A 16,021-nucleotide genomic window follows, 5' to 3' on the forward strand; every position below is an offset into this window, starting at 1 on the left:
CCCCCCCCCCCCCCCCCCCCCCCGCATGACCTGTTCTGTCCTTCTGATATATTTTGTACCCCGGAATGATTGTGTCCCATTGATTGCTCTCAGTCCACCAGGTTTCTGTGATGCCTATTATATCAATATCCTCCTTTATCACAAGGCACTCTAGTTCACCCATCTTATTATTTAGACTTCTAGCATTTGTGTACAAGCACTTTAAAAACTTGTCACTGTTTATTTGTCTGCCCTTTTCTGATGTGTCAGATTCTTTTTTATGTGAATGTTTATCATCTGATCTGGCCCCTACTTTATCCTCCTCCATCCTCTGCTCCTGACTATAACCTGGAGATTCTCTATCATTAGACTCTCCCCTAAGAGAAGTCTCTGTCCGATCCACATGCTCCTCTGCAGCAGTCGGCTTTCCCCCATCTCCTAGTTTAAAAACTGCTCTACAACCTTTTTAATGTTTAGTGCCAGCAGCCTGGTTCCACTTTGGTTTAGGTGGAGCCCATCCTTCCTGTATAGGCTCCCCCCATTCCAGAAGTTTCCCCAGTTCCTAATGAATGTAAACCCCTCCTCTCTAAACCATTGTCTCATCCACGCATTGAGACTCTGAAGCTCTGCCTGCCTACCTGGCTCTGCATGTGGAACTGGGAGCATTTCTGAGAATGCCACCATAGAGGTCCTGGATTTCAGTCTCTTCCCTAGCAGCCTAAATTTGGCCTCCAGGACATCTCTGCTACCTTTCCCTATGTCATTGGTACCTACATGTACCACGACCACCGGCTCCTCCCCAGCACTACACATAAGTCTATCTAGATGCCTCGAGAGATCCGCAACCTTCGCACCAGGCAGACAAGTCACCATACGGTTCTCCCGGTCATCACAAACCCAGCTATCTATGTTTCTAATGATCGAATCTCCCAATAAAATCAAGAATTATCAATTTATAGTAAATACATTATGATCAAATAAGGCTTTGATTCATCAAGAAGCTTAAGCATGTGCCTATCTTCAAGAACATGGATAGTCTCATCGAAGTCAACAGGATTATTCACATGGTAAATGTTAGCATGTGCTTAAATACCTTGCTGAGTTGAGGCATAAAACCTCAAGTGGTTACAAATAACTAGGCTACAAATCTCAATGGTTTAGAATTAAGAAACCCACATTAAATAATTCAAACAATTAAGGTATTGGGAGTATTTTATTCTATGTTAGTTTTAAATTCAGCTGAATAAAAGAATTTTTAACCTGAGTCTAGAATCTAGAACATACTTTGTATTTAATTCCAATTACACCATTTTTACATACTATTTTAAGAGTCGTTGTCTGAAAAGCTATTTCTTCTGCAAGTTCTAGAATTTAAAAGTTTACTTGATACACTTATCTCTTTCTAAACTTGCATTTGGGCTGGCAACTTTCATGCAAAGTCTTCAGCTTGATGCCACTGGAAACAATGAAGATAGTCAAACTCGAAAATTAAGGATTAGGTCCAAAGTCTGATCTGAGTTATGCGCCAAGAACCTAAATGAAGTTATAGGAACAGCATAGGCAAGATATCTGAATCAGCTAATTATTTGGTCCTTACACTTGAAATGCTGACATAATACGAAATAAAGGGGTACTACTGGGTGCCACTGGAACCAGAACTTCCATTAATTACAATAGTAGAAGAGAGGTGGGAAGAGAATGACATGCTACTAACTATAGCTGGTAAATGGCATCTCTAAAAAGGCTCCCTCTGAAGCATGGCACACCCATTTTTGTGGCATTATGATCTTTACCTGCTACCGCCTGTTACATTGGTCTGTAAGCACCTTTCCAGGTCAACTGTACCTATCTACTTCCAGATGTTGTAATAAGTTATTCTATTGTGTTAGTATAAGAGCTCCCTATAGAGTGGCAAAGTTACTACACTTGTGTAATAAATGCTAAATTGTAACAATAATGGGAAACGACTTGACATTGTGATTAAATGCAAACAAAATGGGAAAGACCTTCAGAGTTAAATTTTAAGGAATTTTTTTTATGTATGATAGATAATGTTCAAAGCATGAATTGTGATTTAATAAATACAGAGTTAAAGGAAAAACACTGTAGGCTTATAACACCCATGTGTTTATACAAAATTTTACTAAAAAATTGTACCCCAAGAAATAACGCAACTCAGGAAAGACATCCACTCCACACACATGCCAGAATGAGGAAACATTGAGACAACAGATCAATATAAACATATGGTTATCATTTAAATACTATAATTTGTCAAGCATTGCCACTAGTAGTATCCCTTTATCATCGTAAAAACAATGAGGAATCCGGTGGCACCTTAAAGACTAACAGATTTATTTGCCCAAATAAATCTGTTAGTCTTTAAGGTGCCACCGGACTCCTTGTTGTTTTTGTGGATACAGACTAACACGGCTACCCCATGGTATTTATCATTGTAATTTCCCCCTATACTTATATCAGGAATATCTGTGTTAAATGCATGACACATGTTGATTTTTAGGTGACTTCTACTTCCAGAGGAATGATTCCATCCAAATAGATGGAGAGATGCTTTCTATTGTATTTAGTTGTGAAAGATTTCACTAGGAACTGAACATAAACTCGTAAAAGCCATTGTTTAAAAGCCATGGTCTAGAACAACTCTTAGAATACAAAGACTGCTGCTGAGATTACTAAAGTACCAAATTAACCTAAGTCATACACCAGATAAGATCTTTGTTATGGCAGATGCGCTATCTAGGGCACATTTTTTCGGAGCATAGAATAGCATGGAATATGATATAGAAACACAAGTACATATGCTTACCGAACACCTACCATCCTCTCTTGATAAAATACAGAAGGTGACACACGAAATTGTGATCATGACAAACTACAAGTTCTGGAGTGATGACTCTTGAGGAAAGGCAGGAGGAAAAGGGAGAAATCTCATCCCTAGCTCATTATTACTGGTCTGTTTATGATGAATTAGTGTACATTGGTGATGCAATTCTTACAGAAAAATAGAGGTTCCATTCACCACTGATGAAAGAAATGCTACGTTGCATTCATGAGAGATATCTGGGTACTGAATTATGTGAAAGGGCCAGAAAAATCAGAACTTGTGATATGGTTTTGTAATGTTACTTGTGTTAAAATGTTTCAATCACAATAAGCTAAACAATCATCATCACAGTCTCACCAGGTACCAAAAAAGCTTTTGGCAAAATCTACTGAGTGACCTTTTTCCCCTTGAAGGCAAATCTATTTAGTGGCAGCTGACTCATTCAGTTTATTTTAAGCAAAGTCTCCTAAAATATACCCTGAGTGAAATAATGATTCACCGTGTGAATTTTTTCTTCACAAAATGTAAGCAATTCTTGATTAAGTGTTTTTAGATGATTATCCGCTATATACCCGTGTGAAGTTCAAAGCTTTTGTAGAACATTCGAGTTCTGAGCTTGTTACACTGAGCCTAAAGTAACCAAGGTAAAATGAGCTATCAAAAAAAAACTGTTCAAACCACCTAAAACATACTCAAAAACACAAGAGATGGATTAATCAGGTTCCTTCTTTGACTACCCTTGTGTACAGAAATACATCCCAAGAAGCCATCCTGAAGTCACTCTTCACTTACTAACGGCTAGACATCTAAATATTGTATTAGTTAAATCAAACACTGAGTCTCTTAAGATGATGAAAGTTCATAAATAGATGTAGTAAAGCAATTATGACAGGTTTTTGTACACAGGATTCTGTATAGCACCAGTAAAACTGACCAAAGTATTGTTACATCCGCTTCACTGCTGCTGAGCAAAGCTATGGGCATGAGCAGAGGCCCTGGAGTTGTCAGTCTGTGTCTATCCCTTATGTATGGCCCTACAAAATTCTATGTCCATTTTGGTCAATTTCATCATCATAGGATTTTAAAAATCATAAATTTCATGATTTCAGCTATTTAAATCTGAAATGTCAGTGTTGTAATTGTAGGTGTCCTCACCCAAAAAGGAGTTGTGTGGGGATTGCAAGGTTATTGTAGGGGGGTTTGTGGAACTGGTACCCTTACTTCTGTGCTGCTGCTGGCGGCGGCGCTGCCTTCAGAGGTGGGCAGCTGGAGAGCAGCGGCTGCTGGCCAGGAGCTTAGCTCTGAAGGCAGAGCCACTGCCAGGAACAACGCAGAAGTAAGGATGGCATGGTATGGTTGTGCCACCCTTACTTCTGCACTGCTGCTGGCGGGGCACTGCCTTCAGAGCTGGGTGCCTAGCCAGCTCTCTGGCCACCCAGCTCTGAAGGCAGCACAGAAATGAGGGTGGCAATAACACAACCCCCTTAAAATAACCTTCGGACCCCCCTGCAACTTCCTTTTGGGCCAAGACCCCCAATTTGAGAAATGCTGTTCTCCCTCATGAAATCTTTATAGTATATGTAAAAGCACAAAAAAGACCAGATTTCATAGGTGGGGGGAGACCAGATTTCACGGTCCGTGACGCGTATTTCATGGCCATGAATTTGGTAAGGCCCTATCCTTATGCCTTCATTTGACTGAAAAGCTTACATTCCTCAGTAATTGTATACTTAGGTCTCCATGGCCAGCAAGGCAATACCCATATCATACTGACAAGTGAGTGAATTTTGCAAGCCCTAAAATCAAGCACTTCATTGTACACGTGAAGCAATTCCTTCAGCTGTTATGCCTGTAGTGGTCAGGCAATTAGAAGGCCTTCCAGATAGAGTGATTAATGCAGTTAGAATGTATAAGTGGACCAAGGCCCATACCTTCCTTACTATAATTATCTGATGTTATGAAGTTATAATATGTGTAAAACTGAAGTTTGTACCTGTGTATTATTTACAGTAGATACACCTAAATACACAAAACTATATACAGTGATGTTATGCATGTGACAAGAAGTATTTATCAACTTAATTATCTCACCTGCACTCTGTCCATTAATCGAAGGACTTATTCTACCACTACAAACCTTCAAGCAGTTTCAAACAGCTGCCATTTTTTTAGTAATTTGTTTTTGTTTTTTTCCCCCTAAATGTGGAATTTCCCCCAAAATTTACTGGATATTGTTGCAGGGACATTAATGTTCAATCCTGGACTAAAGACAAACCAAAGGCCTGATATCACATGACCCTACATAGTTAGAAACAGAACTTTTATACAACTGGAAAGGGGAGATCATTAGACTTCCACTGGAACACACAGTACCTGCTTCTAGACATGGAAGTCTCAAGATATTGGACTTTAAGGTCATGAATTTTCTATGCAGAGAACAGCTATTATAGGAAACTTATTGACATTATTAAAATATATGTTATTTTTCTCTCCCTTTTGAGTTCTGTACAGTAATGTGCATGTTTTCAAAGCTGTTTAAAAAAGGACTCAATTATGATTTCTAGAACAGTATTAACAGTATTAACCTTCCATGTCAATGGCTTTTTATTTCAGAAGACAGAGAACCTACAATCCATATTCAAGATTTACAAGCATGGTACACAGTAAACAACATTCTTATAATGTTCCATTTATTAAAAACATTTTGTTCTATAGAGAACAAAACATATTTTGTACATCCATTTTTAAGTACACTTCGCAAGAGAGGTGCATCTAACACCGATTAAACAATAATAGGTCCTACATTGGTATCCCCCATGCAATGTTTCGAAAATTTAAACCATGATTTGAAAAAGAAAATGCTTAAAAGTCTCATACCAATACTTCTTCAGAATAACTCATGATAACAATCTCCAAAGCTGCCTGCTGTACCTGCAAAATTTTAACATACAGTGCTCTCCAGAGAATGCTGACTTCCTACGAGCACCTTTCCATGTTAAACTTTTAAAACTGGTTTATCATTTTACTCTGCTTTTTCTAGGTTCAGCCTCGTGCAGCCTCAATAGTCCTGTTTTACTTCTATTTCTGAACAGCAAGAGTGGCACCTAGTGGACAGCTTCACCCCCAGGGCTCAATTCTGATGTCAGGCTTGTAGGTGAATATTGCAGAATAGCTGGTATACTAAGCTACTTGAGATACATGTGGCATTTTATCTGACATCTATAGGTATCCATTTACCCAGATCCAAACCTTCACTAATGTGTATGGTAGACAGACTTGTGAAACAGTGTTTAATGTAGCTATGTGATTTTCAAAAAAATTAAAATTAAAAAACTATGTACAATATTGCTGATAACTTCATATTTGTTGAAAGAGACAACGTTGGTTGATCGAAAAAAGGAGGATGGTATGAAGAAAACTGTGGCCCATTCACCCACTGACTGCTTTTCTAAGACTTCCTACAAGTTGTATACATTGCTAATTGCGTTGTTTGTTTGTTAAAACAGTATTTAACAGGGATCTGACTTTGCTATCAATGGCATAATGTATTGCAATAAAAGTAAAATCACCCACCTTAGAAACAGTCAATAACAGAAGGTCAATAACAGCCAAAAATATTTTTTCTGTGTTAAAAACATATATGGATTTAGAGGAATTACTGAGGCAAATAATGCTACCATAAAAAGAATCCTAAATCTCTGAGAAAAAGCCATATTCCTCAAATACCACAAATGTCCACCCCTCCAATATATTCCAAACCAGAACTTTTTTGGGGGGGGGCAGGTTGGTCTACACTTTGAATGGTATTTTATTTGTTTTCTCCTTTCCAACATCACAAGTGGCTTAGTTCAGCTCCTATTCACATTGAAATTGCTGCTGGAAATATCACAAATTCAGAGTCATAAAGATTACATGGCAAAGAAATGGTTTTGGGGGTAAAGAGCTAAAACTTCTGTTAGCCAGCATATATGTTATACATATTGCACACCACATTAATGTGTTTTATGTCACATTAATATGATATATATTATCTTACTGTATATATCAATGTCAGCACAAAGTTATGCTAAGTTGTATTAGGTTCACTCTTGCCCACTTATGTCAGGACATTTATATCGCACAATACCTTGCAAAACTAAACATAACATTTGGCAGTAGAAAATATAAACCTTCTAAAAATCAAGACACATGAGTACAAGATAGGAAGCGTCTTCGTGGCCCAACTAGTTTGGCATGCTATGTTCAAAAACAAGAAATAAGGGATATACATTGGAACCACAAAAACAAGGTAAAAAGCTGATTGATGGATTTTAGACTTGGGTAATGTATAAATATAGCTAATTTTGAATGCATATTTTGGGAAGCACATCTTCTTTTAAGGTGAACTGACTGTGTGAACAGCTTCTCAGATGGAAGTAACTTCTTCTTTCTTGTACTGTACTGTTATTGATTTTTAGCAATAAAATTGGCTATGTTTGGTTATTTGGTCTCGAACATTTTTCATAACAAACCACAAGTGTAGTCAATCATTTGGCTATACTATTAATCAACACCTCTCTACGGTGACTTTACACAAGAGTTTAAAAGTGTCCAGTTCCTGAAAGGTCAGTATTCCTGGTACTATAAGGATAGTAAAGTACAAAACACATTCATAGATAAGTAGGTATCCAGTATCTTTAGAGCTCCCTGGACTTCTATGAACCATTTCAGGCTCACCTGTAAGCAACACATGGACAAACTGAGGAACTGAGGTGCTTTATTATCAAATAATTTGTACATAAGGAAGTATGATAAACAGCCACATGTCTGATTAATATGACAGCATGGCACGATTATCCATAAAAACAGTATTAGGCAACAGACTTTGTCGAGGCAATATTCATGTCCAAAAGCTACAAATGTATTAATAACACTGTGTAGATTGAAAAATAGACAAATCTGTCTTTAAGACATGTATATCTAAGACTGAGATCTCCTGATTCAAAAGATTTTTGTTCTTAATATAATTATCCTTCTCTATTTCTTCATGGCATCCAAGCACACCAGTAATAGTCCGGATGATGAAAAATACCCAGCTGACCCACCTATTAGCTAGGATCAGCAATGAAACCAGAATATCAGCAAGTGCGTGTTCTCTCTGACAAGCTAGTTACCGCTGTCTGAGGCAAAAGTAGTATTTAAAGCGCTACTGAATGCCAGATCCCCGACATTGGTAAGCCATGCTGACGTTCAAAGCTGAATGCTGGCACTGAGAATGATACAATTTAGCAATTACATAAACACTATTGTAGTGCTGAGTGTTGGCCAAAGATAGTCACCAAAATGTGTGGCTCCGCTGAGTTGCGAAGAATCCTTGCCTCAGGAAGTAACTCCTGAGGAAGATCATGCATGCGTGTTCTTCCTGCCTCTAAAAGAGGAACTGATTTTAGCTGCAATAGCAGCAGGAGGACAGACATTCTGGGGACTGTGCTGTTTGCGCTAATCTGCTAATAAGCAGTTTGCAAGGTCCCATAACACTATATAAACAGAGCCTCAATTAACTGAAGAGAGATTTTTAAGGGATTAAAGAACTGTGTACATGGCAAATATTAACTGTAAAAAGCTGGAATGACAAATATCAATTGTAAAAAGCTGGGATCTCGCAATCAGGGCAACAGAAGGAGAGAAGGAACATAAATCTCTGTGTGAGAAAGATTTTCTTTATCAGAAAAAGCAGCAGTTTAAAAAATAGATGAGAGAAGAGTAGGCTGACCAGACACAACACACACGATGGTGACTAGATCTTAGGGCTGCTGTCTTTTCCATTGAGACGACACTCCAAACAAAACCACTTGTTCACTGTAAACTATGCTGGTTTACAGTTGGACTTACCTGGACAACTGCTCCCAACTTTCAGGACTATTGCTAGTTTACAGTGAAACTGGCCTATGCACGTCTTCAGTAATAGCACATTTAGTACAGGTAGTGCAAGACTAAGACTAAAGGGCATGTTTCCTTTTCTAGTTACAGTTTCAGGATGGATCAATACTAGATGGACATAAGTTTGAGGCACCTGTAACCAGCTGGCAAAAACAAATGAGAATGAGATGCGGAAGATACTAGTTATTTCTGGGAGAAAGAGTATATTGAGCTAAATTATGGGCACCTCATTACCAGAAAGATACAGACAAACTGGAGGGAGTTCAGAGAAGAAAAAGAAAGAAAGAAAGAAAGAAAGAAAGAAAGAAAGAAAGAAAGAAAGAAAGAAGTTTAGGGGGCTGGATGGACTGACAAGAGAAAAGGTCAAAAGAGATAAATATGTATAACTTGGCTAACACTAACTTGATTTAAAATAAGGAGGGGCATGATACAGTCTACAAATGTTTGAATCGTGTAAACACAAAAGTAGGACATGAATTATTTATGATATTACTAGGAGAAATGGGATGCTCTTACAAAAATGAAAAAATTGAGTATCTGAACAAGCTTCTTGACAGTGAGATAGATTCCAGAAAGTGTGGAATAGTCTCCCATGAGAGTAATGGGAACCCCATTTCTAAGAATATTTAAATTAGGCTAGACACAGTACTAGAGAATGAAGAATAGTGACTAATCCATCTCTACTAGCTATAATTCTATTAATAGAGGTGCTGGTAACTGTTAGCTCAAGGTGGAGGGTCACCATAGACTAAGGATTTATGGAAGCAATAAGATGCAAATATAATAATGCTTATTTATGTACACTAATTATTCCAAGTATCACTGAAATGTACTTCAATCACTTTACACTTTTGGTTGGTGCCAATGCTTTGGTGCCAAGAAATACACTGGAGCTGGCAAGGCCTTCACTGTGTAATCAAACTGTGTTTATATTCCCAGGGCAGAAACACCTCTGTAAAAAATAAGAAGATATCCTTTAGCCAACCACACATAATTGGGCTCAATACAGCGGTATCTGGGAGAAATGTCTGTGATGAACAGAACGTCGTATTAGATGATCTAATGGTCCTTTCTGGCCTTAAACTCTGAACCTATTAACTTGTGGTGTCTCCCCAGAAAGCGTGCAACCTTTTACTTCACAGGATACTTGTTATAATGTAGACACATAGACTATAGTAATCAATTTAAGATTTATTTAAAAGTCTTATACAGTAATAAATCAATCTTATGTAACTGGCATTTACATTGCCGCCATTTACCCTACCCTGGAGTGTCCACATCTCTGGATTTCAGAGTCCTAGACACTTGCTTGCATGCAAGATCTGCAGCTGGAGACAGCACTCTGTTGGTTCTGTGCATCAGTCCAGCCAAGGCAACAAGCTGCACAACCCCTCTGACGACTGGAGCTGGCCCCACCAAATGTCAGCAGCTCTGTGTTCTGGTTTGGTGGGAAGATCACTCTGCCTCTCCTCAGACTCAGTCTTTCTGCTGTGCCCCTTCCCTTGCAAGTACTTTCCCAAACAAGAGTCAGCTCTAGGCACAATAATAATCTCTGCTCTGACTCCAGTGAAGCCACCAACAGCCTCTGAGGCAGATCCCTGCTCGATCAAAGCCCCTGCAGGCTCTCAGCAGCAGCTTCTGGTATGGACAGAGCTCCACAGCAGCAATCTCACTCCTTTCCCCAAAATGGAGACCACTGTCTCCCCTTTCCCCCCCAAGGCATCATGGGAGTTGTAGTCTCTAAGGCTAGATTGCAGCACACAGGCTTTTCCCTTGGAACACTCCCAATAAAGTTCAGAGGCCCCTCTACTAAAGGGTGCCTACATAAACATAGGGAATAGTGGAGAAGGAAGAGTGAGACACTCCACTTGTAGGAAGGACTCATTTAGACATATTACATCTGTCAGGCATCCTCATTTGTCCATGACAGACCCAGGTTTTAAACACCTCCCTTAAGGAACTGGATTTCCAGCCAATGATCTAGAACTGTGGCAGCTTGCACTCTGCTCCTCCTTCCATTGATAGTAGCAGTGGATAGAGCACAGATCAGGAACAGGCTTCTACTCTCTGCTCTACCCTTTGTAAAAGAAGGTAGCAAGAAGCACAACAGCCCAGCCCAGATTCTGCTAGTGGTTTTCAGAAGTGTTAGTCTCATTAAGGCACACAGAGCTTGTATTGAACAACTACATTATTTTAAACATTACATAACACAACAGTCAAGGCCTGCTGAAAACTTCAGACAGCTACAGTCTGTTCCGCCCTCTCCAATACAGAACCTTGCATTTCAAAATAAAGGATGAACTTTAGCATCCGCAGCCCTATACTTACATAGTAATAGCAGCTGCTCCACATAGGAGTCAAAGGTGGGAAGGAACCAGGGTTAAGGGCAGGTTTTAAAGTATTGAATTCACATTGGCTATACTCTTGAATTGTTCATAGTGAGAGTCTTATGACATCTTGCAAGATTTCCATCATCTGGAACTACAGCCACCAAGATTCTAGAAAGTAGGCCCTTTCTGGTTTTGCAACAGAGACCCAACCCTGCAGGGATGTGGTCTTGATTTGAATCTGAGGAATCTAATTCAAATTTCGCTGCTCTTCTATTCAGGGTGGACGAGCATCTTGCTGAGGATCCATTTCATGTCATTTATAAATTCTTACAGGCTGTAGAAAAATACTGTATGAATTATATTGTATAACCTGAGAAAGTGTATGGCAGCACATAGTTAAAGGCTATGGTAATAATAATAATACCACCTAGCTTTTAAATAGCATTTGTCATCAGTAGATCTTAAAGCACTTTAACAAAAGAGGAAAACATATTTTATTCTATTTTACAGATGGCGATACTGTTGTACCTACATACACAAGGGGCAGAGTTGAGGTTAATCTTAATTCTGGCATTTCCTGACACTTGAGTGTTTAACTGTGTAACCTTAGCGTATTTAAAAAACACACAATAAAATGTGTGTAATGTTGCACAATACAAACATACTCAAATCTGTGAGAGGACATAGCTTACCAAAGGTACAAAATAATGAGGTTCTCTTTGCTCTTTTTTAAAATATATATATACACAACAGAAGACTTGAAAGCCAGGAAAACAAGCTTTGAAAAAAGCTCCTTAGAAGAGAAAACACTGGAATGATATTTCATTTCATCAAATTAGTGCCTTATTCTGACTTCCTGTACACTGTGCAATACCACTACTTCCATGATATTGCACAGATGTAATTAAGGGCAAAATTTGTACTCTCCCCATCTCTTTTTAAAAATATATAGATTCAAGATTTAAAGCACGTTTATTGAAATGTGAGCCAGACTACATTAAAAAAAAATTCTTTTTACTGTACAGGATTAAAATTTGATCTTTTAATTCACATTATACTCAGAACCAACTGTCTTTGCTAATGTTATCTTTGTGATATTCAAATTAAATGTGATACAATACTCAGGGAGATTTGGATTTGGGGAGTTACTATCAAAATGTAGGTTCCATTTGTCCAGCTTTGAGTTTGGGGCCACAAAAAAAAAACCTACAGAAAAATGTGTATCCAACTGTATAGGGTTGCCAGGTGTCCAGTTTTCGCCCAGAACGCCCGGTTGAAAACAGACCCTGGTGGCTCCGGTCAGCACCGTCGACCAGGCCATTAAAAGTCTGGTTGGCGGTGCTGCGGGACTAAGGCAAGCTAGTCCCTACCTGTCCTGGCACCACGCTGCGCCCCGGAAGCAGCCAGCAGGTCTGGCTCCTAGATGGGGGGCCACGGGGCTCTGCACGCTGCCCCCAACGCAGGAGCAGCGCCAGGGTTTTTGCTGCCCTAGGCGGCAGCGCTCCTCCTCTGAGCATTCAGGGGGCCTGAGGTCTTCGGCGGCGGGGGTCCTTCCGCTCCGCGTCTTCGGGGCACTTCGGCGGCGGGTCCCGGAGCGAGTGAAGGACCCGCCGCCGAATTTCCACCGAAGACCGGAGCGGAAGGACCCCCCGCCACCGAATTTCCGCCGAGGGTGGCAAAATACCGCCCCCCAAATCCTGCCGCCCTAGGCGACTGCCTAGGGTCGCCTAGTGGAAGCGCCAGTCTTGCCCCAACCCAAGTGCCAGCTCCTCACTCCCATTGGCTGGAAACTGTTCCCGTTGCCAATGGGAGCTGGGGGGCGGTGCCTGCGGGCAAGAGCAGCATGCGGAGCCTCCTGGCCCCCCTACCTAGGAGCCGGATCTGCTGCCCACTTCTGGAGCGCAGCGAGGTACAAGGACAGGCAGGGAGCCTGCCTGAGCCCCACTGCATCACTGACCAGGAGCTGCCCGAGGTAAGCTCGTGCCCCAACCCTGAGCCCCAACCCTGAGCCCCAACCCCTCACCCCCCCAAAACCCAAAGCCCACTCCTGCATCCCAAACCCTTCTTCCCCAGCCCCACCCCCACCCCAGAGCCTACACTCCCAGCCGGAGCCCTCATACACACACTCCCGCATCTCAACCCCCAGCCCTGAGCCCCCCCAAACGCAGAGCCCCCTCCTGCACCGCAAACCCCTCATCCCCAGCCCCACCCCAGAGCCCGCACCCCCAGCCCAGAGTCCTCATCTCCTCCCACACCCCAATCCCCTGCCTCAACCCACAACCCCCTCCCACATTCTGAATCCCTTGGCCCACCCCAAAGCCTTGAGCCCCCTCCTGCACTCCAAACCACTCATCCCCAGCCCCACCCCGGAGCCCGCACCCCCAGTTACAGCCCTCACCCCCTCCCGCACCCCAACCCCCTGCCCCAGCTCAGTGAAAGTGAGTGAGGGTGGGGGAGAGCGAGCCACCACGGAGGGAGGGGGAATGTAGTGAGGGGAGGTGGAGCCTCGGGGAAGGGGCAGGGCTGGGGCGTGGCCTCATGGAAGGGGGTGGGGCTAGGATGTTCGGTTTTGTGCAGTTAGAAAGTTGGCAACCCTACTATTTTAGACTGTAAACTCTTAGGGACAGGGACTATCTCTTTGTTATATGTTTGTACCATGCTTAGTACGAGGGGGCTGCAGCCTCTAGGCCTTACAGCAATTAAAATAAGGAGAAAGCTTTCTGCCTGAGGATCTTACACGCTAATGCTTCTATTGGATTTTTCATATTCTTTAAGTTAGGCATATGTTTAAATATTTTGCTGAATTAGGGCCTTTCTAGATAAATATATTAGACAGACAACTATTCTCTTGGATCACAGCATGATGACCACTTCTGTTGAGTGCATCAACCTGTCAAGGCTGGGTCATAGGCAAACAGTGTGCACCGGTGAGTTACCAAGTTCTAGTAAGGAATCAAGTAGAGGGGTGGTTTCAAGCTGGGTCAGGATACCACGGAGTCAGGATCAGTCACCAGGTTACAGACAGCAGGCAAACAGAGTCTGGGATAAACCAGGGTCAGAAGCTGGAGTCTAGGGCCCACAGCAAGCAAGGTCTGGAGCAGAAGCAAGCAGGTGGTCTGCATCATTCTCAAACAGCTCCTCATGATGGCTTCCTGGTTTACATACCAGCATGAGCTGGGTGGGAGGCTGCCGTACTTCTGCAGTGCTTAGCTTCACAGGGTCCTCCAGCAGAATCCCAGCCTAAGTTTCTAATGGCAATATGGAACTGTCAGCATCACACAACCCCATTGTCCGAGGTTCTAGTCCTATGGGTGATTACACTACATAATAATTTCGTTCCTTTACCAGTACCTTGCCATACCCTTACTTGCTAGACTAGTCAAGTTTATTTTACCTTTCTTTCCCACAAAGTTGTCTGTCTTTTATTCTGGATGAGGCAAGTAGAAATACTGCAAAAGTGAAGCTATCAGAGTTCATCTATCAGGGCTAGACAAAAGATTTCACCAGAGGTGAATATTTCAAAAAAACTGTACAAATACTAATGAAAACAAAAATAATAAAGCACTATTTCATAAATAAACAAGGAATGAACATTCTGAGGAGGGAAAAACAAATGTCACAAAATACATGCGTAATTACATTTTAGTTGTGATTTATGTTAGTTGACAAAGTATTTCTCCCATAAAATATAACTTTAAGAGATTAAAATTAGAAAATTTTGAATGATTTTCACAGCTATTCATCATCATCTTTCCCAAAGCCAAGGTTTTATAGGCCTGATTTCTCTTGGTGACTTGCCTTATGTAAGTACCTACACTGCCAACCACCTCAAGTTAACACACATCTATTGATTTAACCTGAAGTAACATTTTCTCCCAAAGCAACAACCACAATGATGTTTTTTCCCCCTTTTAATCTATTTTATGCCTATTTACCATTTGCATTCATTTTAAGACATCCTTCATTTTGCCCTTAGTGGACAGCATGGAGAATCGCAGCCATGTGTTAAAAATATTTGCTTCCTGCTTTCAGTGTTTATAAAAGGGCAATGTAGGCAAGACACCCCCTTGCCATCACAATATCTGGAGCATCTTTCTCCCAAATCAAAATGTTCACACTGACGCCAGGGAATGAAAGCCTAAAAACAATGCACACATTTTAGTAAATTTAAATATTTTAAAGGCACTATTCTAAATCTTTTGTACAAACTTCATTTGCTGCAAAGTTCATATTCTACCTAAACCACAAACTGTTATGGGTAGAAAGAGAGCAGTAGGGCAGCAAAACAAAAAGGGAAGAAGGAGTTTTATCTATGGCAGCTAATCTCCTCAATCAACAACACTCAGCTCTGCTCAACAGCCGTTGCCAAGTAACAGGGGCCAGCTTCTCTTATCTGCTTCATAATGTTTCATTGACTATTCAGACAAGAATAGAAAGCTGTGACACTCAGGGTTATAAGCAGCACAAAATGAAAATGGCACATTATGTGGGATGACGAAAAGAAGTCTTTTAGCCATTGCCTTATCTGGACTGTGACTGTTGCTTAAAAAAAATCATCTATCATTTTCTGCTCTGCTCATTTAAATACCACAAAACAAATATATATATATATATATATATATATATATATATATACACACTTATATAGATCCACATAAACAAGATTTTTAATGCTTTTTGGCAAGTGCTTAGCAATTCACTGACATCACTGATAACTGTCATAGAGAAAGGCAACAGTTTCTGACTTCCCTATTACACAACCTAAAACCAGATATTCACCAGTTATTCTTAAGCTATTGCAAGCAGATTCAGTGGGTTGAAAGATGCTCTCTCACAGCAGGTGGAAAATCCTTGAAAACTTGACAGCCATTTTATGTGTGACCATAAGATGATGATCCATGCAAAACTTGAAATATTAACTTCCATTCACCATTTCATCTCTCTTTCC

This window comes from Terrapene carolina, unplaced genomic scaffold (genome assembly GCF_002925995.2).
Source record: "Terrapene carolina triunguis isolate 2854851 unplaced genomic scaffold, T_m_triunguis-2.0 Scaffold111, whole genome shotgun sequence".
Lineage (NCBI taxonomy): Eukaryota > Metazoa > Chordata > Testudines > Emydidae > Terrapene > Terrapene triunguis.